The 24,633-nt window shown below is 43.2% G+C and overlaps 1 protein-coding gene across 9 annotated transcripts in view; it reads left to right on the forward strand.

Moving 5' to 3' along the window:
• ELF1 (E74 like ETS transcription factor 1) overlaps positions 1-24,633 on the forward strand; it is an 87,725-nt gene that overhangs the window by 262 nt on the left and 62,830 nt on the right. The window contains exons 1-2 of one of the 9 annotated variants that reach the window (XM_059465913.1): positions 9-101; positions 4,788-4,859. The exons of 4 other annotated variants lie outside the window; for them this stretch is intronic. The gene's annotated coding sequence lies outside the window, so the exon portion shown is untranslated. Of the gene's footprint in view, positions 1-8; positions 102-4,787; positions 4,860-15,667; positions 15,754-21,213; positions 21,358-24,633 lie in introns of those variants that run through there. 4 more of the 9 variants (XM_059465912.1, XM_059465917.1, XM_059465914.1 and 1 more) reach the window with 4 other exon arrangements.

Consider the following 24,633-nt stretch of genomic DNA (forward strand, 5'->3'; position numbering starts at 1 on the left):
GCGGTGGGGAGAGACACCGTGGACCACGGGTTCGAGCCCCAGCGCCGGCAGCGCCCCGTGCCAGGCAGTCCCTGCCCCGCGGCACCCATGGGAGATGAAAGGTGTGGGGAGAAGGGCGGTGACAGGGTGCGAAGGGGCCGGGGAGGCAGCGGGCCCCGGCCGGGCGGCGGAGCGCGCCCTGGGGCGGCGGCCAGCGGAGCCCCGTCCCGCCGGGCGCCGCTGCCAACTTTCTGGGAGTTCGGCGGCGCGTGTGTCGGGAGGGCTCCTGCTGCGTGCCAGCTTCACCTCCTCCCTCTCCCCACTGCCCCCGGCGCTCCCGCCCTGCCCTCCCTCTGTCCCTGCCTGCCTCCCCCGGGCGCCGCCGTTGTGGGGCAGGAGAGGGGGGCCGAGGGCCGGCGCCGTGCCGGGGCGGTGGGACGGGGAGGACACGGTCACACTCGGGCGTCCCCGGCACATCGGCCCCTCCGCTGCTCCACGTATAAAACTCACCCCGGGCTGGTGTTCCACCGCACACCGTCACCCCCTCCCTCCCCCTTCGCCCTGCCCTGTGTGACTGATCTCCCCACGGTTCTGCGAAAAAAGTCGTGTTAATTCACCGGCTGCAGCTGGCAGCCTGTTTGCTACAGTCACGCACAGGGGTGGAGGAGAAGCCTGCGGAGTGAGTCATGGCTGTAAGAGGCCCTCCGGTTGTTTATGGCAAAAACAGGGGGTGGCTCATTCAACATGTGGGAAATACGGGGAGTAAGAGTTGCCTCCATCCATCCTACAGGGACAGGGCAGTGGTACCTGTACCGAGCACCCCCTGCCCCAGCTCGCTGTCGAGCTCCCTGAGAAAGGAGGTGGGGAGATTGCCTTTTCCTCTCACAAGGAGGGCTTGTGGTCAAACTGTCATAGCTAGCTGCAGGAGTTTTGCATTTGTCAGCATTTCCACTATAAGTGTACTTTTTATGTAGTTCACAACATGGCTATAAATATACACCCTGGGCTGAAATTTGGTTGATGGTGTCTTCTCCCTCTAAGCAACTTTTGAAATTATTCTGCTTGGATGCTAAGTGGAAATCCATGGAAAATACCGGTTTTTATGTTTCTTTCAACTTTAAAGTTTAGTTGCTTACACACATGGACTCATTTATAGCTGTTGGTCCAAAAAACATCCACCCCCCCTTCAGTTTGTTAAATTGGGGAAGAGTTTAAAGGCTTTATCTCAGTAGGCATTGGTCATTAATTAGTGCAGCAGAGACTCTTACAAGGTCCCTGCTACCTCGAGCGAGGGCACGCAGCTACAAGAGGGACACGGGACACTGTGTGTCCTCGCAGCTCTAACCCCCGAGTGCCAGGGCAATTCCAATGCCACAGACAAGAAGCTGGTGTTAAAATCAAGGCAGAATACGCTAACTTCCCTCTGTGGGATTTTTTTTTTTTTTTTTTTTTTTACCGTGTCCGTTCAATTGCTGCTTCTGAGACAGGGAACAAGCCCAGTATTTGGGAGCTTTCGTTTTGTGTACCTCTGTATACGCGGCTGGGTCTGGATCCCGTGAAACGTGCCTGCCACCCAGTGGATGTCGCTGATCTCTATACATTCTATACATTTACCGCCTCTCCCCTGAGCACAGCCCTACCCCGCCGATAAGTTTGCAAAGCAAAGTGCTCAGGATGCCGGGCTCACCTGCCCGCCTCGGAGCTGTGCCTGAAGATGGTGTGACAGGATGTGCCAGCATCCTTCCCGGCCAGCTCGGGACATGACAACGTGTCCCCCAAGGTGTAGCAGCTCTCTGGCTGGACAGCAGTGACAATGGGGCAAACAACTGTACACAGAGGGAGAGGCAGCTTCGGAGCTGAGACAGCTAGAGAATCGGATTTTGCAGCTTGATTTCCTTTGCCGTTGATTTCCACATAAGCATAAAGGTTTTTGCCCGTGGTCTGTTGGGTTTTCTGGGAGCCTGGCCTGAGTCCCTGGGATCTGCTTTGCAGTTATGCTAAACTTAACCATATGGAACATAAATGAGTGTCTGTTTGGTCTCTGTGTACAGAAGATGTTTTGCAGGTCTAAGCATGTTGGAAATACAAGCCTTGAGTGTCAGATTTGCTGACTCAGTGTCCGTAGTTTTTTGATTTAATATATCTTAGTTTCCTGTATTAAAAATATGTGGGTAACAGTATCCTTTATCTTACAGATTACTGTGGTGATGAGAAGCATATAAGAACCTAAGAGAAAAGAAATAATTTCCTCTGTAATTTGAAAGTGTTTTATGATGCTCTAGAGAACAAGGGCAAAAAGAGGAGTTTGTATGTTAATTATAGCAAAGCTTCAGTGGGAAAAAATGTGGCCAGGTCAGCTGCAAATACAGATTTATCTAGTTAGAGATTGATGCATATGAGCACTAGGAGACATTGTTAGTTAATGTAAACCACTTAGTTCTAATAATTTCTAAAATCTGCTTTGCTTATCATGCTTTTAATACTGCATTTTGTAAGTAATTTCCTAGATTTTCTTTCCCTTAGGAAAAGTGCCAAAAAGCAGATAGGCAGCCTAGGGTAGAATATTTGTTCACTGTCCTTCATCAGCTGGCTTCATAAGGTAACACCTGGGACTCTGCTGTCAGAGCCCCCTGTTGAGGGTAACCAGTGGTGGCAGGTCATGGCTGTGCTCTGTGTTGCTGTGCTTGCTCGTAATTGTTTGTGCTGTCTGATCGCCAGGAGGAGCTGAGAAGAATGTGGAGGTGGCCTAGCAGACACCTACTGAAAATGCACACAGTGCAGCTGGGTTTTGGACATTTGATCAAATGCAGGTGGACTTTTCACGGGGGCAGCAAAAGGAGGACTCCAAAAGGGCTCCACCCCCCATTCAGATCTGTCATCGGGAGATGGAAGAGCATTAAAGCCTTTCACATTTCCAGACACGTATTGCCATTGGGAGACAGCCTTTTCCCTGGTTTTGTTCTGAAAACAGTTCAAGTACTTTGGCCAAGTTCTTCTAATCCCAGTCTGCCTCTTTCTGCACCCCTCACTCAGAGGTAACTCCTACAGCACATGGAACAGAATTTAGCCTGAGGCAGACATTCAACTTGGAAAATTTCAACCCAAGCAGTCAAAGTCTGGCCAAGTTACAAGCAGCTGGAAGCAGCATCTTGCATTGGAAGTGTTCAGCAGCTGCCTAATAGGCAATGCTACAAGCTTCACCAATCCTGTGTGTATGTTTATGTACATGGAAATGTGCTGCTGAATTACAATGTTATTTGACTGGTTACGTGGTCTACTAACTGTTCTTTTGGTTTGTTAGTTTTGGTTTGGTTTTTTTTCCTTACTAGAGAAAGGAGCCTAAACATCTTTGGTTAATGCTATGAATGATTTTCCTTACTCACATTATTCATTGTTTTCCTGGCTGAAAAATTGAAAACTTTAAAATGGAGCCTCTGAAATAAATGACAAGCCAGGGCTTACTTGCTCTGCATACTTCAAAATGACTTAACGATTGTTAAAGACCAGTTTACAGTAGAACTAAAGCAAATAGCTTCCCAGCATTTTGAATTGTAAAAAGCCCACATCTCCCAAATTCCTAAGCTATTCATCAACTGTTCTATTGTAGCAGACTCACCCTATATTGTGTCCCTGAAATATCTATTAAGTCTGCAGTGAAGTGTGAGTTTAAAACAATTGTGCCATGGAGTCACTGTGGAATAAACACCACAAACATTGGCAGAGTTGCTTCATAAATCTTTCTTAGTTTAGAGAGGAACTTAGGCGTGCCTTTCTTCTATGGGAGCGCAGCTGTTTCTTGTGAGGTTCCCTGGGGGCTGGATCTTGGTGTAAGGCTTAACATCAATATATTCACAGCTTCTGTGATGATATCGCCTCATTACCAGCATATTATGTGCAGGTTTGTGCACGTGTGGAACAAGTTACTAGTACACTGTACTCCAAATAATTTTTTTTAATGATCAGCATCCATCAGAAGGCATTTTTCATGCAGCCACGTACAAAGGAACCAGGATTGTGGTTGCACCAGCACGATAGGGGGCTGTCCTCAAACTGGTTATTTATTGAAAGAAAGCTTAAGAATTTGTGCAGAGAATCATCTCAACAGGAGTTTTCATTGCAATGCTGCAACTGAAGTGTGGTCTTTGGCTGTGCAGCAATATAAATATTGCACAGAAGTAGGAAAGTACGTGGCATTAGTAAGATCACAGGAATTCCATGTCTGGTTTTGCTGCTCACACGTGAGGGAGGATGTGAAATATTAATAAGAGCACGGGGACCAAAGTGATCCAGGGTTTGGAGACCAGGTGTCACAATTGCAGATTGTACATCTGAGGAACTATATGGTGCCTGTATATATCATACCTGTGTGTAAGGAAAATACATGATATTTACTTGACCATCCAGTGTCTGAGAGATGAAGTTAGGCATGTTGTACTTTGAACTAATAAGTAGCAACGAGGGCTGTAAAGGATTGTAGTGGATTTGCAGTTGCTGAGAGTGTTTAAAGTTGCTGGGTTTTTCTTCTTAAAGATATGCTTTCACTTGCTTTGGTGGAGGATGTTTCCAGTGTGTGTAGAAGGGGGAAGAATTGTACTCCATTCACCTGCATTTTTCCCTAGACTGAGAAAACAAGATTACTTGCAGTGCTTTCTGTGTATTGTAGCACATATTGCTACCTTGACAAGATTACAATAAAATGCCATACTTTTGAACTTGGCTGGTTTTCTCTTGGGTCAGGAGCACCATTTTTTCTTGATGCCTAATTTGACTTCTGGGAGTGTGATTAATTATTGTGTACTTCCCTCTAGAGTATCACATCTGGTGGCAGCTGGTGACAGGATATCAGATCCTCACTTTACACAGTCCCCTCCTATTCCCAGGTTGGTGTATCATCTTTCTTTGTTCAGGATGCTGTCAGTTATATATATATATATATAGGGATTAAAAAGGTTTTTTTCTGCCTTTAGATAGGCAAGCTCAGTGTTCAGAAGTCAACTGCTCACTGCTCTTCCCTTAGCCATCCCTCTGTCCTTCGGGCATTCCCCTCCTGCAGCCACATCTGGTGCAGGCAGACAGAGGCAGGCAATGTGCACATGGCCTGGCAGCGGAACACCCCTGGCAGTCACTGAAACAGCAGAGGGTGCCTTGGTGAAATCTTTTGTAACCTGAAACATGACTGGCTGCCTGAATCAGGCTGAAGCCTTACCTGCAATGCTCCTTTTCAGGCAGCTTCACAATAAAACTGAAAGTTTAATTTAGCTTGGGAATTGAACTTGAGTCTAGATATAGCTGCGGGATGGTGCTTTATAATTCCATAGTCCATTCTTTTTTGATATAACAAACAGACTCATTTTTTCCTTCTGCAGCTGAACTAGAACAAATAGACTCTATAGAGTTGAAATATTTCTTTCTGTAAAAAATGTATTTTATTGCATGTACTGTAGTGTATATGGTATCAAAAATCTGTTGTTCAGTCTTTTACAGTGGTTTTGGTTTGGCTTTTTCATTCACACTTTAAGATATCCTATGAAAGTTTTAAGTTAATGAAACATTTTCTATATAGGATGAGTTTGCTGGGAGTTTTCTTGTTGAGAACAACTGAAACTTGAAGAGATGAAGTTCTTGTAAGTCACTATCTTTAGACTTGAAAGTATGTATATATGAGTGTTTCCACAGACTTGGAAATACTCAAGCACTCCTCTCAAACATGATTTTCAAATACACTTTCCTCATCTGCTCTATTGAGATGTTCATGTTTGGGAAACCAGTGATGGTACAGCCTTCTAGGGTTTGGCCCATCTGCCTGTTGCTATGTTCATTGGAGTTAATAATAATTTACTATTGATTTCTAGGACATGCAGGAGCCAAACGCAAGTACAAATCAGATTGGATGATTTCAATTTTAAAGAGCTCTAGTTAGGCTATTTAATAAATTTCTTCTCAAAAAATGGCAGACTCAGAGAACAATGAATTTGGCATTCAATTTTGATGTTTCAGTACTTGGATAAAACTTGTGTTAATATGAGATGATAATGAATGTTGCCACATTGTGTCTGTTCTGAAAGTGCAGTCGTGGGTTGTAGTTTGCCACTTTGTGACATCTTACTGTGTTTGTAATATTTAGTGAGTTTCCTTCCCTTCCTAGTTGTGAGGTGAAACAATGTTTGAGGCTGAGATTAAAATTGTCAGAGTTGTTAAGTGTCCATCTCAGAGGCATATCAAATTTTAATTTAATACTGTTAAGTAGTTGAGCTGTATAGCTGACTGTTTGTATGTGCAACAGCACAAACTTATGTGTGTAGGATAGTTACGCACCCTGAATTAACAAATACTAGAAACAGGAGTAGGACTGTGTTATCTGTCAGGTTTGATTTTCTACCTCACCACAGCCAAGTGTCACTATAATCAGAATAGTCAAGAGTTAGGTGTTTTTATGGAATACATTACTCTGTACCTGTTGTGCAAACTTCCCATTTGGTGCCTAATCCAGCACACCTGTGGCCAGTGAAGATGTAATTTTTCCCACTCTCCAGAATTTAACTTCCTTTTATTTGTATGTATGTACAGAATTATTTTTTCATGTTAAAACCTAGTACTAACACCCACTTGTCTACTCTAGGCAGTGGATATCCTGGTTTTTTCCCCTCCATGAATACAATAGTGACATTAAGCAGTTACATTGTCTGGAGTTGCTGGCAATACAGGCATCAACAAAATTTAATGAGGTGTTTTAGCTTGCTTGACCTTGTTCTGTGACTCATTTGCATGTCATAGGTTCAGGTAGAAAGCCCTGGCAGAAGGTTGCTCACACAGTGTCTGCTGCTGCAGCTTCTGTTTGAGCATCTGCTGCTGCCCAGAGAGGCTCTGCTGCTGTGCCATTTCAGCAGCTTGCACGTCAGCCTGCGTTGGATGATTCTGGGTGTGTTTGGGCTCTTTGGAGAGGAGGCATGAGCTGGTGGTGGAGCAGTGGAAAAGCTGTAGGGTTCTGCAACTTGCTGCAGACCTTTTCCAGGCAAGGGGGCATTGAACAGCATTCTGGTTCTCTGTTCTCTCATTGTGTTAAAAGGGAAAGGTCTAGGAGAAATTGAAAGGTCTGTGGTTTTTAAGTCCACTGTTGATCAAGAGAGCTACAGCAAATATGTTTGTTTTAAGGGAAGCTGAGGGTGGACTTCGTCACCAGTTCACTGAAGAGGTGACAAGGTTATGCCATCCTGTGCCATGGGATTTTGGTTTTTTTTAGATCAAGGACAAGGGAGGTGGTATTGTGGGTAGGAGGACAGCAAGACTGGTCAGAAAAAGGGTGTGAGAGTACTTAGTGTTCACGTACTGCCATAGGAACACTGAGTGATCCAACTTTGTCGTTGTTGAATCCAACATCCAGTTATGTTGTGATAATAATGTGTTGTCTGAGGAACAATGAACCTCTAGAGCATAGCCCATAGCTGTGATGTCTGCTTGTCTTGCATCAGTCATCCCCCCACCCCTGGCAGCTGGTCACTCATCTTCTGCATGCTTTTACTGCCCCTGACCTGCCAGCTGAAAACAGGAACCCTTCTGTTCTGCCAGAACTATTTTGCTTAACTTGCCTGGTTAAAACATAAGATTTATTTCACTCAAAATGGACTGGGGAGCCTAAGTGGCAAAGCTGAGGCAGTTTCTGGAAGCTGTGCTGAGAAACTTCTGGGGGCAAGGGTTAAGGAAATCAGTTGTGTGTTAGTGGAGATATTGGAAATGAGATGTATCCGCAGAATCTAGAAGTGTAAACTTTTCTGCAACCTTGTGCTGGCCGACCTGTTGCCAGCATTTTATGTTTGCCTCTGCTAGAGGGGAATTATACCCACATGTAGTTTTGTGCAGAGAATAGTTTCCCCAGCACCTGCTTACATCCACTGAGGTAGAACTGAGCTGAGCTCTTTTCTTGTGTGTTTGGATTTTCATGTGCTCTGTGCAGCTATCTTTCTTTCACTGGATGCCTTTTCAAGTGAAACCTTCATCTTAAGCCATCCAGAACAAACCTCTAGGAATCTTTCTCAGGTTTTCTTAGTTGACCTAATTTTATGGGTTAACAGATTTGGTCTGAAGGATTTAAAAAATATTACTAAGAATTTTTCAGATTCAGTTTTCAAATGTTAATATTATCATGTAGCAAAACTTGGCAACCATTACAAGTATAATATTTTAATTAATGAAAAAACTTGTTTCTGATCATAAGTATACCACAGCCATGATTGTGAGAGGCAGAAATACACTTTTATATTCTTTGCAAATGACTGTTTGTGAATATTTTTCCAGGATGTGTCTATTATGTTAAATTGTTTTCATGTCCTTAAGATTAAGTATACCAGTATACATCTATCATTATTGTACCCTTTTGGGAGGGGAGGGGGTGAGGGCATCATTGTGTACCTCATTTGAGGTGAACTATTGCAAATACATGACCTAAGGTCTGATGTAGCTGCTTGCTTTGCCTCTGGAGGTACATTTTGGGGCAGTCTAAAGCAGAGGTCAGACAGAACGGATTTTCAGGGCAGCATGTTTTCAGGATGATGTTGGCATAAAAGGTCTTCCTGTGTTTTCTGCAAGAAAACCATTATGTTAACCTTTGTAGATGTAGTGTTTTGTCCCTCTGAAATAAAAGCTGAATCAGAAGTGGGGGTTTGTAGTCTCTGTTTTATCATTGTGTGTGACTAGCAGCTAAAAGGTCAAGTCTTACATGAGACTGTTACTATACAAGCCCTTCATTGTGTTTACTAGGTAGGTGGGGTTTTTCTTCTTTTCCCAAATCTATACACATTAGTCAAAGAAAACTACTAATTTCAGGTTTTCCTGAAGGGGGGAAAAAAAAAAAAAGTATTTTTAGAGAGAATGCCTTTCCTGTGGAGAATTTCTGCAAAATTCTGTGTTCTTCACGTACTTTGAGATGCAGACTAGGTTTCAGATATCATGTCTTTGCCTCAACACCCATCAAGAATATTACTTTGTAAAAAATTCTTTAAGCCTTTAGGTCTCCTGGATTCACACTTTCCTTTTTTCAGATTGACATCAAGACATGTAGCAGCATTAAGTGTAATTAGACCCTGTGTAGTTTGTTGGAGTTTCTGGTTTATGATGTGGTGGATATGAACTCTCCCATCTTTTTTTGAAGTTGTAACATGTATGTTCAGATGAAAGTTTCTATTCTGCATATGTTATCATCAGACTGAGCAGTAGTCTTGCTATAGGTGTTCAACAGGCAGAAGTATTTGTGCAGGTGTCATTTAAGGAAGAAAATGCATAATTGTGGTTCTTTTGCATAGCACTGTGATCATCTTTGCAGGATGACCGCTTTTTAGCAGAGCAACCTGTCCTAAATGGGAAGTATTAGGGAAACCATGGAATTTGGATACTGTGTTAAACTGGGGGATGGATGTGAGGGGGGCCTTATGAGTGCTGTCACTGGTACTTGGCTGTTTGTGTGCTCCCACTTTCTTAGTCGCATTTTCAAATCATGGCTTTCAGTTTGTTACTGAACTGGAGACAAGTAAAAATAAAAATTTGGAAGGGCTTTTTTTGGTTTCTTTTTTCACTGTTCTGGGGAGGAATCTCTTTTTTGGGATTACTTGTTTCATCTGCCAGAAAAATATTACTTACCATCTCCAGATAAGCAGGGAGGAAATTACAATTGTATGTGGATTCTGACTGGAACATGATCAGAGCTTGGGTGGCTTAAAAGCAGATGTCTCCAAGCTTTTGCTCTGGAGAACCACCACAATCAAATTTTCCTATCTTTATTATAAAATATATCTGAATGTTCATTGATATGCTTGAAGAATAGGGAATAGAGCTGGAATGAAAGAAAATAAGGTAAAACAAATTAGAAAGGGAAAGAAGTAGAAAAAGGCAATCCAAACTGGCTTTCTCCTTCTAACTGGAAGAACATGAGCCAGGGAAATGAGACACAGAAGAAATTGAATAGTCCCACTGGTAAAGTTGTGGTAATTTAAACTCCTATTGAATAACTGGGAGCTAGATCAGTGCTTGCAGAAGAATGTTGGGTTTAATTCATTACCTGTAGTGAGACATTTACATCCCTCTCATCCAGCTTAGTGTGTGGATATTTGTTTACTGAAGGATTTTTTGGTTTCCTTTTTAAGAGCAAAGTGTTATCTTTTGCTAAATGTGTTATCATTTGCTAAATGAGGAAAATGGACTCAAATCTGAATGCTGCTACCAAATAACATTGAAGACCAGTTACCTGTAATTAGAGCTTAACTTTCTTTCCCCTTGTATCCTGAACATAGTGTGATGTAGTTTTGAGGAGATTAAGAGCATGAAGCATGGACAAGCAGTTTTTTCACCTAATTAATGATCAGATTTTCTAAGTGAATGGTAGCCATCAGTGAAGCACCAGAGCTTCTCCAGTTGGATATGACCAAGAGTTCAAGCTCAAGATGTTTCAATTCCTTTTAGACAGTCTGGACTTACTTTGCTGTGCTTTACAAATGAGGAGGGAAGTACAGAAAGCCCCAGGTGGTTCTGTGGGAAATCAGGTGTGGTTGTTAGCTTGGGACTGGTGACAGTGATGAGACCTGAGGGGAAAGTAATGGGGAAAGTAAGTCAGTAAAATCCCATCAGTGATGCGGAGAAAAAGAGGAAATTAATTAGCAGCCCGCCACTAGCTCTGTTTTATCACAGTAGTGATATTTTTTCTTTTTTTCCCAGAAGATTTCAACTCTTTGCACTTCTGGCATTTAATAAAAGTGAAAATAAATGGATGACAAGGAGATATCTTTTGGGGCTTTGCTTGCAGGGCTAGTAGAAGTGTATTTCTGCTCTGCTCAGAGAGATGGTATGGATGAACAGGTGTCCAAAGTCAGGTTGGGTGAGGCTTTGACCAACCTGATCTAGTGCAAGAAGTCCCTACCCATGGTGAATAGGATGGACTAGATGATCTTTGAATCCAACTCAAACTACTCTATGATTCTGTGATGTTGATGGCAGGGAGGAGCTTTGTAACAAAACAAAATGTCAGTAGCCCTGTGGAGAAGGACTTGGGGGTTCCTGATGGATGAAAAGCTGGACGTGAGCCAACAAGTGTGCACTTGCAGCCTGGAAGGTTGATCACATCCTGGGCTGTGGCCAGCAGGGTGAGGAGGCGATTCTCCCCCTCTGGAGATCCCAGCTGGAGTGCTGCATCCAGCTCTGGCATCCTCAGCAAAGAAAGAAGACAGGGACCTGTTGGAGCAGCTCCAGAGGAGGGCCATGAAGATGATCAGATGGCTGGAGCCCCTCTCCTACAAAGTCAGGCTGGGACAGCCTGGGAAAGCGAAGGCTCCAAGAAGACCTTATTGTGACTTACAGAAAGGAGGGATAGGGACTTTGCATGTCAGGTAGTGACAAGAGGCAATGACTTTAAGCTAAAAGTGGGCCAACACAACTATTAAATGATTATGCACCATTTTCCCCATTGCTCTGTTTTGCTTTGTCTATGTGGATTAACAGCTTTTTGCTGCATTAGCTCTGCCCTGCAGGTCCTCAGGTCAGGTCTTCACCCTGCTCCTTCCTGCCTACAAGCATCAGCTGTTCCCTGGGCACTGTACCTGTTGATTTGTGCCCAAAGCAGGGTGCTCTCTCCTCTGTTTGCTTCCTATATGATCTCCAGCTGCCATATCGCCACAAAAATGCAAATCTTCATTTTCTGATGATGCAGATAGCATTTTTCCTGTGTGGTGAATTTTCCAATGTATTGTATAATTTTGTTTCATAAATCCTGTACCTCCAAATCTGACTATTGCTGGAATGGTGCACAAACAATATATTTGGGTAGCTTTGAAAACATTCACTGGGTAATGTCATATACTTGAGTAGAAAGGGGAAATTTAGTATTAAGCTGTTAAGGAAAATGTGTATGTTTTCAGAAAATTAAGTAGAAGTAATGCACCTAACACTGTTACAATCACCTGGAACCACAACCCTGAGACAGATTGTTTAGGATCTTCTGGGGAAGCAGCAGCCTGCTGCATGCAAGTAAGGATTAGCAATAAAAGAATTAAAGTGTCCTTGTTTAGGATAGGGGAGTTCATTTTCTCATGAAGCAGAGTAGCAGGAAGTAAGCTGCTAGCTTATGCAAAGCAGCAAGGGATCATATCATAAAACCAACAGGCCTGAGGATGAGAGCAATTAATGAAAAAAACCCAGAAAAGTAATTTTCTTCACTCTTTCTCCTTCCTCAGTGAGATCATTGACTACTGTAATAGAAAAGGTTGTTTTAATTATTGTTATTCTGAATATTAAAATTAAATTAGTTTGATGTTACTCTTCAATTACTCACACAGGAAGATGTCTGTGCTCTCAGTCACAAGTGGTATATTTTTGTCTGTTATGCAAAGCTGGAAAACATTTCTAATAAGTCTTGCTAAAAATGGGGAGCATTAAAAGGAAAAGTTCAAGAAATAAAATTAGTTACAGAGAAGCAGTAGATGAAACACTCTGAATGGAGGCTACTGTGCTAGACTGTGAACTCCTGTTCCTTGATGGTGGAGGGAGTTGAAGTCACTCAGTTCTAGTGGTGTGTTTTTCAGAGCACAGGTATCTTTAAAGCTGATGGACCTTCAATAAATGCAGGACAAAATGGATTACAAGTTTAAACATATATATATTGAAATGCTAAAAAGACTAAATTAGACTGAAATAATAAGAATGAATTATATATAGTACTTTGAATGTAGCATTGAGAATATTAAGCCTTTATGACAGGTTATTTGGGGAGAATATTGGACTGCTTCAATTAATAACAGAATGACCTCTGTCAGTAGAAAGCAGGAGGAAAATCACATTGGGAAACTGTGCATGCCATAATGTCTTCTTGTTCTCTTAGCCTCTGCTTTCCAGTTTTGGTTTCAGGGCTCCCTAGACCACAGAACCAAGAAAGAAGATTCCTGGGAGGCTTTTGGAAAACACATCATAGTAGCAGCAATTCTCTCTGGAGCTGAACCTCCGTGCCTGTTTAGGATACGTCTGACTGCTGTACCTTGTTTTTATGGGCAAGGGACAATAGCAGAGGTGGTGGTTTGGTTTGTTGGACTGATCCACAGGCTCTCAGTCCTACAGGATTTGCTGGTAGGACTGCCTGCCTGACTGAAGATGAGCTTAGAGATGGAAACTGTTGTTTTTGTGACTTGAAATGTAGCTGAGAGATAAAAATGTTGGCCTTCCAGCAGCCAGTTCACCTTCCCAGCAGCGCTGAGCTCCTCTATACCCCTCTTTTTTGTGTCCTGCAGTCCTTATTTTTTTTCTCCCTCTCTTGTCCATGATTTATGTATTCACCAATTGGTTAATGTAGCATGTATTTGGATAGGTAAGCCTGCTACTAAAAATATTATTTCCTGAACAAGCAAGTAACCAGGTTGTGTTTCTAGCTAACTGTTCTTTAATAGCCAGGTCTCAGCCTGAGTGAGTTGCAATGGAAAATTGATTCATTCACATGAGCTTACTTTTTTCATAATTTATTTTCTATCTCCAGCCTCTCCAAGTTACCACTTTTATCTTTCTCCATTAATTAGAGCAGCTGGAAGAGCAGTAATAAACACACTTTCCTTTCCTTTGTGTTCACCACCTGAGCAGTGCAGAAATACCCTTTTGCATTCTTGTAAGCATCTAAAATATTCATGGAACTCTAGCCCAACATTTTTCTAAAAATGATGTTTCTCTGGATTTCCTTTAATTCCATGAATTTGGTCTGCATCCATACAGGGAATCAGCACAAGTGTGTGAGGTAGCCAGTGTGGCCTGCATAAGGCAGCGGGATTGAAAGAATAAAAAAAATCAGAATAGAAGTAAATATGTTTTCATCTGTCTGGAGCAGTAAAAAACTTGCAGCAACCACCCTGACACATGCATCTGTTGGGTGCTCTTTTTTGTTATTGTCTGAAACACAAGTGTGGACAAATAATTCCCTGGTACTTCTTTAAGACATCAGCAGTAATTTCCTGTAGTGCGGATGTCGTTCTGGGACTGCACAGCTTCTGAAACCTAACTCTCTGGTTTTAAAAGAAAATTAATTAAAAAAAAAAAAAAAGGCAGCTGCAGAAGTGCAGCTTTGGGTCCAGAACTGTCCAGCTAAGGGCGGTGCCTAGCTGTTCGTCCTCAAGAGAGGGTTTGATGGGGAACATGATGATCCCTCCCCCTCTGCTCCCACCCTGTGAAGAGGCCAAACAAAAACAGCAATACTGACACTGCTGTGCTGTAACTTTGGCATGTGTCTGTGCACTGGTGTCTGGGTGTACCAAATACTTTGTCTGTGATTAATAGCATTCCTTGCATAGAAACTTCTGAAAATCTCAGCTTTATTCTTGATTTTTATACTGATATATACAGACATTAAAAAAATCCACTGTGGACACTGTTTTGGTTTTTTTTCTTCTTCCTAATATGTGTTTATTATTCATGAATGTGTTGCAACACCCAGAAATGTAATGAATGACTCACAGAATGAGCAGAGGAAAAAAATACAGTTACAACTTTTTCACGAGGATTTCTTAGCCAAAATGTCCCAGTTGAGAAACTCCTGTTGGACTATATAAAATTTGCCCAGTCCTCTGTTTTATGTTCTTTCTGGATGTCTTTGCAACATAGTGTCACTTAGTATATATTTCTGTTCATTCACATGCCCGATTTTTTTTTTTTCTTTCTTGTATCAGGGATTACAACATTTGGACATCAAAAAGAAAAACTACAGAATAACATGTTTACGAATAGTTCTGGATTTTGTGTTTGTGTGCATAAAAAGGAAAAGAGCAAAGGCCAATTTTACCACTACTGGTGTAGTAATGGTTTCAGATTAAGCTGATATTCTTCAAAAACTATCCTTGCAAAGATTCTGAAGCAAATACAACCATCCTGTTAATGCAGCATAGCTCTGAAGGAGTATAATAGTGGGGGATCTGAAGCTTGTGGGATGATGTTGGGTGTGCTGTTCTACTTCAAGGATCAAACCTGACTTACTTTCTGGAAAGAATGGTTCTTATCCTTGGAAAGTCTAAACTTTTCTTCCATTCACATGTGTTTGAATTTTGTCAGTATTTATAAATTTTACTTCGTGTCTTGTACCACCTTACCTTTGTGTCTTTCTTGCACAACAGTGGGAAATCCATTTTTGCTTAAAACCTTTGAGTGCAAATCTGTAGAGATAGATAGGCAACCTAATACTTGTCTTTCAAAACAGCTGTACCAATAAGTGATCATTTCATTTGTAATGTTAAGGATCTGGCATAATCTTACTGCAGTCAGGATTGTACAGATGTGAAAGAAATTTTCAGGGCTGATACACATACAGTGTGAGAATTTGAAATAAAGACATGACATTGCTATGCCCTCGTTGGTTCTCTTGGGATATTTAGTAATTCAGCAACAAAAATGAGTTCATTTTGACTTGGTTGCAAATATGTTGTAGTGAGGTGTTCTGTATATAAAATAGTGTTGCCTTTACAAGGCAAAGCTGTACTTGGGCCTTTTTAGAATTATACTATTTTCTGCCTTGTTTCAGAAACAGGTTGTGCCTTTTCAAACAGTAAACTCTTCTAGATTTAAAAAAAAGTAAATCCAGATTGAGTTAGCTCTTTGTTGGTATAAAATGCATTCCTCTGTCTATTTTCTTCTGATTAGTTGCCTTGTTTCTTGTAGGGTGTGTGCTGGAACAGTTTCTGCAGATGGCATTCAAAGATGTAAGGAAAGTTGGCCTTTTTGTGGATCAGTTGAGTGACTCTGAATGAAGAACTGGAAATTAGCAAATTATAAGTGAGTTGGATTTTAGGATGCCAAAGCTTTAACTGTCTGTCTGAGGGTGCTTACCAATAGCATTAGATGACACATGACAATTTTTCATTTTTCTCCTGGGAAAACCTGGTAACATTGCTTTGTATTTTGAAAATATTTGCAGATCATGGTTTAACTCTTTTAGTTTCATGATTTTTGTGGGGTCTAAAGCTCACTGAGAGAAGTAGTGTGGGGTATAAATTTGTCCTGTCTCTATTTTCATTTCTTTGCGTGACTTGCCTTTGAGCTGTGGGTTTACAAGCGTGACTTCTGTCACACCTACTGGCAGGGATATTTATAGGATGTTAAATAACTTTCAGTGCACTTTCTGAAACAAACAGGCAAGGAGTGTGCAGAGGGAGGACAGAATAAGAGCTAGCTCAGGTCAGAAAGCCATGGGTTAAGCAGTATTCTCTGTCCCTCCCTCTGCCTGTAGGGGAGGGACATTAAATTACATTCCCAAGTAATGTATCTTTTTTTTTTTTCTTTTTTTCTTTTTTTTTTTTTTTTGTGACTGTTGTGCAATCATGTGAATCTTAGGGTGAAAAATTTACCTGAGTGCAGGCCCAATGTAGTAGTTATTACTGCCACAGAGGGAGGTCTGATGTCTTTGGCTGGCAGTGCTCATCACAGTCTGATCTAGTTCAAGAGCAGCCAGCATTCCCCATCCTCCCCAGTCAGCTTTCTGCCACAGTAAGGCATTTAAATGGATCACTGAAAGGTTTAACAGGTACCACATGGATCAGAACCAGTGCAAGGAGAGGATGGGAAGGGAAAAGTGTGGTTGGGGTTGGTAAAGAAGTGCTAGGGAGAAGTTGGAGCCTGTAGTTTCTGGTTGAGAGTGAATCAGAGATTATCCTGTGTCAGAGCTGTATCTACTACCTGGATTTTTGAAATTCTTTTCCTCCACAGCTTGCTTGTCAGCAGAAAGGAGAACATACGCAGATTTTAAACCATTCTCAGAAATATTGAGAAGAAGTACTTCTCAGCAGAGGCAAACCTATAACAAAAGGAGGAAGGAAGGAAGGAGCTTGAAAGAGTGAGGAAAAGTAAATTGTCCTATAGGTTTGCCATTGCTAGGATGTGACCTAGGAATACCTTAGAGGTGATCCAAGAAGAGTTTGTGCAAGGCTGTACAAGGTCAGGGGTTTGTAGCTGTGTGGGATGTTGCTGTACTGCTGGCAAAGCAGCATCTTTGCCAAATCTGCCTTCAGTAGGAAACACTGGAGGCGCAGTTGGAAGGACAAAATGGACAAGGTTCAAGCGACCTGGTGCTTGATTGTGAATCCATTTAATTTCAGACACCTCTCTAGCCCTTCTGCTACCGAGGAATCATTTCTGGACTTCTGCTACCATAGACTTGGGAAATGCTCTCTTGTATATTTTGAGGATGACATTTACTGTCTGAAGGATTCCAGTTAAACACAGATGGCCAAGATACCTTCCCTCTCAACTTTTGAGAAGTGTAGTGGCCTTTTAATATACACTTTGTTTACTATCACCTTTCCTTTCCAACAATTCAACTGAAGTTCAGAAGATGAGCACAGTGTAAAAGTAGACTGTATTTTCTCAAATTCATTGTGCTCTGCTTTCACAGTATGCTCTGAAATATCATGGAACCCTGCCTTTAAATTGGAAATTAAGAACTGATAGCTGCATGGGCTGCTCTCCAGGTGTCATCCACATTTCTTCTCTGAAAGTCTTTTCTATTGAAATCTCTGAAAATGCAGGTTTGTAGATGGCAAGAAGTTGTCTTAAAAAATATAAAAAGTGTATTGCCTGAATTTGTGATTAAGTTTTTAAATAACACAATGGTACAAATTTGTCAGTGCCTAAAGTCCTCCTTCCTTTGGGCATAGGAGTAAGCTAATTTATAATCTGATGCAATTTCTTCATGTGTAAATATTTAGGTCATTATGCATCTCGCAGCATTAGAAACCCACACCAGTGTCAGCCTGTGTTGTATGTGGCATCTACCCCCACGGAAGGTGCCAGCCCACAAACCAAAGTACCAGGGCAGTAACACTGTGATAGATGCATATCATATTTATTGGATTAAAATGTGATTGCACCGCTACTAGTGAGTGTTTCTTGGTGTTGTGCACAAGGAGAAAAGAAGATGCAGGAGTTTGGGTGTTAAGACTTGGGTGGAAGCTGGTTCAGGTGTTGTCCTTCCATACACAGTTGGACATATTGGGCATATCCATTGCTCAGGTGTTCTTTGGGGCTGTGCTTGTGAATGGGATGCTGGAGTTTTTCCCTCCTTTCCAGAGATGCCTGAGATGAACTCTTTTGCAAAGCTTGAGATACTGGGATCCTACAAAAACAAATTCAAAGCAGAAGCTTCTTAAATCCAGTCTTGAGACAGTCTGATGAAACACCAAGTTTGTATGAGGTGATTGTATGAGCCTGATCTGGGAGCAGGGTGGTAGGATCTCCTCTTGCAAGAGTGGAAAGGAGTTAGAGCATCTTGAGCTGCATTAGGAGTGATACCACGGGGTGCCACATGAATGGGAGCTTGCAAAGGATTCTCGTGTGGTGAACTTGTGTATAATGTAGCAGAAAAAAAAACCCGAAGAGTTTTGGATCTAAATTTTCTGCTCCCTTTCCTTCATCAAAACAGTATTTTCTCCTCCCCAACCCCCATCCAAAAACAAAAGCTGAACAGAGTCACAAGCCTTTCTTTTGGCTCGTGTTTATGAGACTAAATGGTTTGCCTTTCAGGTGGTGTGTCCTTGCATGGTTTCAGTTTCAGGCTGCCCCTTGTGCAGGCAGCTGCTTTGTTCTGCTCCTGTGCCTCCTGGCAGCCCATCTCATCCCACCCTTGCAGACCTGGAGCTCTCAAAGCCACTTGTGGAGGAGGGAGGCGATTACCAAAGCAGGGTGTGAAAAGAGAAGCAGCTTGCTTGGGTTCTCACTTGAGGCCAGCAGAAGTGAGAGCCACATCCAGGTCTCTGCCAGTCCCAGCCTGCTGGGCTGCACTGCTCCCCTTAGAGCACATGATTTGGCATGTGTTTCTCTGGGAGCTGGGGCCAGCAGCAATGTGAAAATTGTACTGTGCATTATCCATTTATTTATTTATTTATTTATTTGTGCAGCCTTAACTTGTCTGCTGGTGGGCTCCACCCTCTGCCACGCTGTGTGACTGCACAAATATTTGCTCTGGGAAACAGTGGGGGGAGTAGCTCAGTGCAAGGAATATGAGGCTGGGATGGAGTGGAGGGCTAAAGCTGTTTAAATTGGCTTAAGCTGTGCTGTTGGTCAGTGTCTAGCTATGTCTTTTGGGCAAATGGTGATCTAAGTTTCGTGGAAATACTCATCCCAGCAATGGACAAGGTCACTGCTTCTTCAAGCCAAAATTATAATTAGCAAGAAACCTGATACAGTTCCAGGGATGAACATCCACCTGCATTCTCTCTTGCTAAATATGTTTACATTTTACATATGCTTTTTAAAAAAATACTGCTTCCAGATTTAGCTTAGAAACAGCAAAATGTTTGCATAGCTTGTGCTAATACATCACTACAAAATGATTTTTCAATTTAGTTGACTGCTTGGATAAGAATGTGTTGTTTCTTTCCTTTCTAAAACATAACTATTAGACTTTCTTCAATTATTAAAATGGTGCTCTCCCTGTGCCAATGTTACAGCTCCTTGTAACTGCTGTGCACCTGGGTCAGATTTCTTCCCTCCGTGCCCCATGATTTACAAAGGGTTGCGCAGCACAAGAAACAAATGCTTTTGGATGTAAGATTGGATTAGACTTACGTTGTTGGAGAGAAGGAATATACATCTGTTGTGAGAGGTGGAAAATATATAGTAACTAAAATAATGACACAGTGTTTTCTCCTTATGGACTTTTTTCAACTGAGAAATACAAATGAAGTCATATTTTGATAAAGAGCTGTAGTGAAGATATTTTAGTACTGACTTAATTGATACTTTTAATCAGTAAGTCATAAAAAGTGTGCTGCTGCTTCTTTTTTCAGATCTTTCACTAAAGCAGGCTGCAAAAATAGGATAATAAACTACATCTAATAAAGTCATACATGGGTAACTGCCCTTTAAACAATAAACTGAGACCAAATTTTGCTTTTAAGTGCCATACAGGTGTCATAAGGACTCAATTACTTGGAAGTAACCCCAAAATTTTCTTCTTGGTAATTAAGCATAACCAGTAATTGGAGATATTAATGTCCATAAAACGATGGGTTTTATGCAGCACAAAACTTGTGGGACTACTGGTGAATTATTACTGTAAGCGTTAATGACAGCTCTGCTGAAATACGTTTGAATTTATCTCCATGTGTTTGCTAGAAGCAGCTTCAGGTTTTTCTTACTCTCATCTTCCCTGCTCATTGCAAGGCTGCTCCTGCTGTTTCCTCGCCTCCCAGCTCCTTGCCATGCCGTTGCACCCTCTCTGCTGGCTGAGTGGCTTGGGTCCCTGTGCCACGCCTTCCCTTATGGCCTGTGTGCTGCTTTGGACTCTGCCTTTCTGGGAATTTGTGGGAAACCAGTGCACATGCCAGCCACAAACAGAGCATGAGCTTACCCTTCCTACAGAAACAAGGTGGAAGTAGCTCTGTCCTCACGGTCTGTGCCATGTTTTTAAAATTACACCTCTGTCAGGCCTTTCAGTGTGCCCTGTGCAATCACAGAGCCTGTCCCAAGCACCTACACTGCTGAGGGCTAGGCAGCTTCCAGTGTGTTGTTTACTAGGCACGAGGCTTTGTTTAAAGAACATGAAGGTGTATCAGAAATTTACTGGGAATCCCAGAAACCCTGGCTCTGGCATTGGCTGTCTGTCCGTGCTCTGTTGGATACTGCATTTTAACTCGATTTCCCCAAGCATTTTGGCCTTCCAAAGTTTCAATCTTTTTCAGGAGTCAACCATTTTGGTATGAGCAAGATGATATTGGTTGAAAAGATGAGATGTTCCTCAGAAACGTGTTTGTTAGTTTAATTTAGGATGAGAGAACACAGTGTTAGAGAACATGCCTAACACTAACGGGGGGGTTTAGGTTGGACGTTAGGAAGAATTTCATCACAGAAAGGGTGGGTAGACATTGGAATGGGCTGCCCAAGGAGGTGACAGTCACCATCCCTGGAGGTGGCACTTGGTGCCATGGTCTAGTTGACGGGCGGGTTTTTGGTCATCGGTCAGACACGATGATCTCAGAGGTCTTTTCCAACCTAATTGACGCTGTCAATTATTAGTGGTGGAGGGGTGCGGGGCGGGATGTTCCGTAAGGATCGGAGGCAGCGGCGGGACCCGGGCGGAGCGGGACGGCGCGGCTCGGGCGCTCCCGGCACACGAGGGAGCGGGGCCGAGCGGAGCCCGGGCGGGTCACGAGGCCGCCGCCGGCCCGTCCCCCCCCGCGCCCCGCCGCCACCTGCGGGCCGGGCCCGGCGGAGCGCCGGCCGCCGCCCCGGGGCGTGTCGTGTGGTTCCGAGCCGAGCCGCCCGGCCCCGCAGTGAGTCACCGTCCGGGGCCCGGGCACAACTTCCCCCTCTCGACAGGAGCCATTTTAGCTGCACGACGCTGCGGGGAGGCCGGGGCGGCGCCGCGGGCCCCGCGGCCGGGCGGTACGTGCTGCCCGGGCAGCGAGAGCCGGGCGGGCGGGAGGGCCGGGGGGACGCGGCGCCCCGGGCTGCGGGCGGCGGCTGCCGCTGCTGCCTCGACGGGCGGCCGCGCCCGGGGCAGCGCTCCGCAGCCGTCGGGAGAAACTGCGGGGAAGAGGGAACTCCTGGAAAAGCGCAGCAGCAGGGAAAAGCGAAAATAAATTGGGCCGTGAGTAAAGGGGCGTCTCGGGGCAGCGGCGCCGTGAGCTGCCTGAAGCTGTGCCTGTTGCTGCGGGCAAAGGGCACCGCGGCTGTGCTTCTCTGAGCAGCGCGCTGCGCGAGTGTGACAGCTGGCTTGTAATGCTGCTGCGTTTTATACTTTTGTCTCCTTTTCAGCGTGCGCGGGTGCCAGGCTGGCTGCCGGTCGGAGCCCTCGAGCCGCCGCTCAGCGGGCTGTAAAATTCACGTATTTTATTTATTCTGAAGCTGTGTGTGCATGGACTCGGCTAGCATGGAGCAGGGCACGGTCCAGAGCGATTCGGGCAAAGTTTTGACTATCAGCGCTGCGGCTTTGAACACCTCCGCTCCGCTGCTGTTCGCCCGGTGTGGTCCGTGGTGACTTTAAAATGGCAGATTTAAAAGATCATTTCGAGGATAGATCATTCTCTGCGCCCTTAAATTGAAGTTCTCTTTCTGCCGAAACAGAGCCATTAAGGGCAGCCGCCGCGGTGTCGTTCACAATAGAAGGAGTTAAGTTGGTATGCGGGCAGGTACTCACCTTTTCCTGAAAATGGTTAAGAAATGGAAGTTATGGTGACGGTGTACACGGCAGACCAATTAGACAATAGGCTTAGTGGTAGTTGTAATCTTGGAGGTAATTGTGGTGCGTCAAATTGCTTCTTAGACTTTCAGTGGATGAAAATCACCTTGATTCTCCTAATTACGTACCTCCGGACTCGAGCAAAGTTTTTGAAAAAGTATCTCTGTTTCCACCTTTGTTGAACGAAAGCGTTATTTAGAAGTTTTGTCTGAGTGTATAACTTTGGACCATATATTTCCGTCTGTCACTTGAGAAATCCAATTTGATATCTTCTTACTGAAAATTAAATGAGGGGGCACTTGAGCTGTCGTGCACAAGGGAATACTTTCCAGGTTCATTTACTGACTAGAGCCTGTATCTGAGAAGTATCATGGAGTTTTGCTTAGTGCTGCGATCAGTTGCAGGGGAGGGAGAGAGAGGGAGGCAACCATTAAGTAAATGGTCATGTTTTGGGTGAGGCTGTCTCTTGTCTTCAGCCTTCTCAGTGTTCAGCCGTATCTTCCTTCGTCATCTTACAGTACGTGTTTTCACTATCTTTTCATTTTACATTTTGTATTTTTTCTTTCTGAAAGCAGCAAGTTTTGCAACTGTTTGGGGGATTTATTTGGCACATCGTTACATGTTGAAAAATCACAGATAAAATTACAGAGGAACTACTTGAAAGAAAAAGAATTAGCAATAGAAGTTTTTTTCTGAAAAAATTCTTAAATATATTTGCATCTATCTTTTTATCATCATAACTTTAATTTTCAGATCCTAGGGCTCTCTGCTTGCAACTGATAGAACATGACCCTCCCTTTCCTTATCTCTTTTCTCCCCTCCTTTCTTTTGCACCAGACCCTATTGAGACATCCAACCCTAAAAACTTGAGGTTTTAAGTTTTTCTTTTTAAGTCATCTCCCAAGCTGCACCTGCTTATCTTGGGAAGAAGGCTTTTTGTTTTCTAAAGGGTAAGTGGCCACTGCTACTTTCTTTTGATCAGGGCTTCACAGAGGAGCAGTTCCTCTGTGAAGGCAAAAGCTGCCATGTTCATTCTCTTTTGCTGCTGTACAAGGACTTTGCCAGGGCTACGGACACATCTGTGGTGCAGTGGTGGAGCTAGGAAAAAGTGATTTGAAAGTCCTCCCAAGACTTATGGAGGACAGCTTGGGCAGATCTAAAAGGCAGAGAAGTGGATTAGAAGGTACAGAGAAATGGTGTTAGTTTTTGTATAGCTGAAGCATGTGTTTGTCTCACAAAAAAGAAAAAAAATCCCACCTTTCCCCCCACCCCCAAGGCAGGGATCTTTCAGTTTGAATTGTTTGTGATGAGAGAGCCATGGGAGTGGTGTGTCATCAGATGCCAGTTAGCTTGAACATTATTTCCAGATCCCTGCCTTTACAGAAGTGTTGGTTTTCTAATGTGCTCTTTTCTCATCCGTTGAATATTAGAATTGTCAAATCCATGGTCTTGGTCCTCAAATGAGAAGCAAAAAAGAGATAGATATCCAGATTTGAAGAATGTTGTCGGCCTAGTATAGCCTGATGTTTAAGGATTGCTGAAAACTCATACTTTGGTGTGTGTTACTTTTTAGGCACTTGATGTATGAAAAAAGCCGAATACACGAGGTGTATTTCGACACAGCCATATTCAAGGGAGGGAACTGTGGCAGGACTGTGCTCAGTGAGCTGATAGAAAAGAAAGAAAAATGGAGGATTTCCCTCTGTGTCAGAGGAGAAGCTGTGATCTCCAAATCAGCTTTCTCTTCTTGCAGGTTTTAGCAAAAATTTCTCAGCTTTTGCTTGCAGATTTTCTTGATTTCACTGACAGTTTTCATAACTCACTGGAGTTTGTTGGGTGTGTGAGAAGGAGCAAGGACTTTCCCCCACCACAGTGATTCAGCACAGGAGTAGCAGGAGGTGGAGTTCACCTTTCCAGCCTTGGTTACAGTCTGCACCATAAGCTCTGAAACTTTGCTACCATATACCAGTGATTTATGGTGCTTATAATTTTAATGCCGCTGACATGTTTTAGAGATTACTTGCATTCTTAAATCTTGCTTTCTTAAATCTTACCTAAGCGTTTCTTCACAGATAAAGTAGTTGACAGAGACTGTATGTACTGGAATTTTAAGTCTTTTGCTTATCAAAAGTCTGCAGCAGCCGTGTGAAAGGCTCTGGACATTTTCACTTTTTTGACCTGACCTGGCTAATCTATGTAGTGGTAAAAACGATTTATTCTTCAATATAAGCCTGTCCTTTGGCAAAGCTTCCCACAGTCAGTGTGTCAGTGGTTGTGCTGAGAGGATCACATTGGCTAGGGACCAAAGTTTGTGCATTCTTGCCTTGGTGTGCTTTAGGCCTTGCCTGTCAGCCATCTTCAGTGTTGAATCAGAGGGCTGGAGCTCAGGTCATTTATTTGTCCTTAAAGAGATCACTCCCCTTGTGTCGTGTGTGAGTTTGTACTAGGTTCAAGCAGGCTTCAATGTGAAATTGATAGTA

The sequence above is a fragment of the Ammospiza nelsoni genome, chromosome 2, assembly GCF_027579445.1.
Source record: "Ammospiza nelsoni isolate bAmmNel1 chromosome 2, bAmmNel1.pri, whole genome shotgun sequence".
Classification (NCBI taxonomy): domain Eukaryota; kingdom Metazoa; phylum Chordata; class Aves; order Passeriformes; family Passerellidae; genus Ammospiza; species Ammospiza nelsoni.